This window comes from Pipistrellus kuhlii, unplaced genomic scaffold, assembly GCF_014108245.1.
Source record: "Pipistrellus kuhlii isolate mPipKuh1 unplaced genomic scaffold, mPipKuh1.p scaffold_m20_p_12, whole genome shotgun sequence".
Lineage (NCBI taxonomy): Eukaryota > Metazoa > Chordata > Mammalia > Chiroptera > Vespertilionidae > Pipistrellus > Pipistrellus kuhlii.
Window position 1 is genome coordinate 48,166,343 of NW_023425427.1, and position 1,337 is coordinate 48,167,679.

The window sequence follows — 1,337 nt, forward strand, 5'->3', positions numbered from 1 at the left end:
ATTAATTTCTTTTCACTCAACATTGCAAAGATAAAGCAACATAAAATATGAGGCAAAGGGAAGCCAGTTTTTAAGAGTTTGTGTCTTCAAATTTTTACTGGTATAACAATCCTTTCAATTCTGGAGCCACTCAAAGATGAATCATGAAAATAAGAAGAAAAACTTCCTTTCCAACAGGTTTGGTGACATGTGTGCTACAGCAAGGCTAGTTGTAGCAAACAGCGTCAACTCAAGCCTGCGTTGCTATATAAATTAGACATTACTTAGAAATAATTCCTTTATGCTGAAATGTAAATTCAATCCAACATTATGCCAATTTCTGCAGTTATGCTACACCTTATTTTTTTTAGTACTAGAGATCAAATGTTCACCACCAAAAAATGGGAATAACAGCTACTACTAAGGTAATAGCTGTGAAATTCATTCTCCAGTATTGCTTTGAAAATAAGTCCCTTAAGTTGTTAGGGGGAAATCTGACTTTAATGAAATGTATTTTTTAACTGGAATTCTTCAGTCGTCAAATTGAAATAATAAGAGGAATCACAGTTGGCCTGTCGTTCTTCTTCTTATTTGATCCCAACCAATTAAACATCAGTTTTCTCAACTCTTCTGCTAAGGGCAATTTTATCTCCTACTTCTGTACACACAGGATTAGACAAAACAATTTTGCCTAGATCAGCCTGACTGCACCTACCTCTTCTTCCTGTTGACAGGAATATTATGTTCACCGGGAGCACTCCACTCTTTTTCACAACCTTTGCAGCTTAGCTGCTTTCTTGTCTCCTTCAATGCATGCACCTCAAAGCCTTCTAAGCAGGAAATAGGAGGATTTCAATTCTGAGAAAAACTCACCATTCTGTCTGCCCAGAACAAATTGGGGCCAATTTTTGTTTCTATCTCAATAAGACTTCCTGGAGCACTATACTGAAGATCATCATGTTCCCCAAACAGTGATACAGTTTTGAAAAAGATCAAACTACACATGATTTTTCATATCTTTGGAAACAATATCAGGTCTGACTTCTAACTCCTGGCCCACTTTTAGCATTCCTTTTAGCATACCACCACCACCTACACCCCCATTAAGGTCACCGACTTCATGGCCAGGTTTGTTGATATCAAAAGACCTAATAACAATAAATGGGGGTCCTGAAGTTAAAGTCTCTTGGGGGCACTAGAATTTTCTTTACTATGAACTCAGAGACAACTTCAATGTTGTATTTCAGCTGAGCAGAAATTGGAATAATAGAACGCAAGGATCTATTAACACAAATTGTCCTAAGGCAAGGTAGATAGACATACACATCAAAGGCAAGGGTTTTATACACAGAATCCAT

The 1,337-nt window shown here is 37.1% G+C and overlaps 1 pseudogene; it reads right to left on the bottom strand.

Annotated features, from left to right (window-relative positions):
* Positions 1 to 581: 581 nt before the first annotated feature.
* Positions 582 to 1,337, bottom strand: LOC118716726 (annotated as a pseudogene).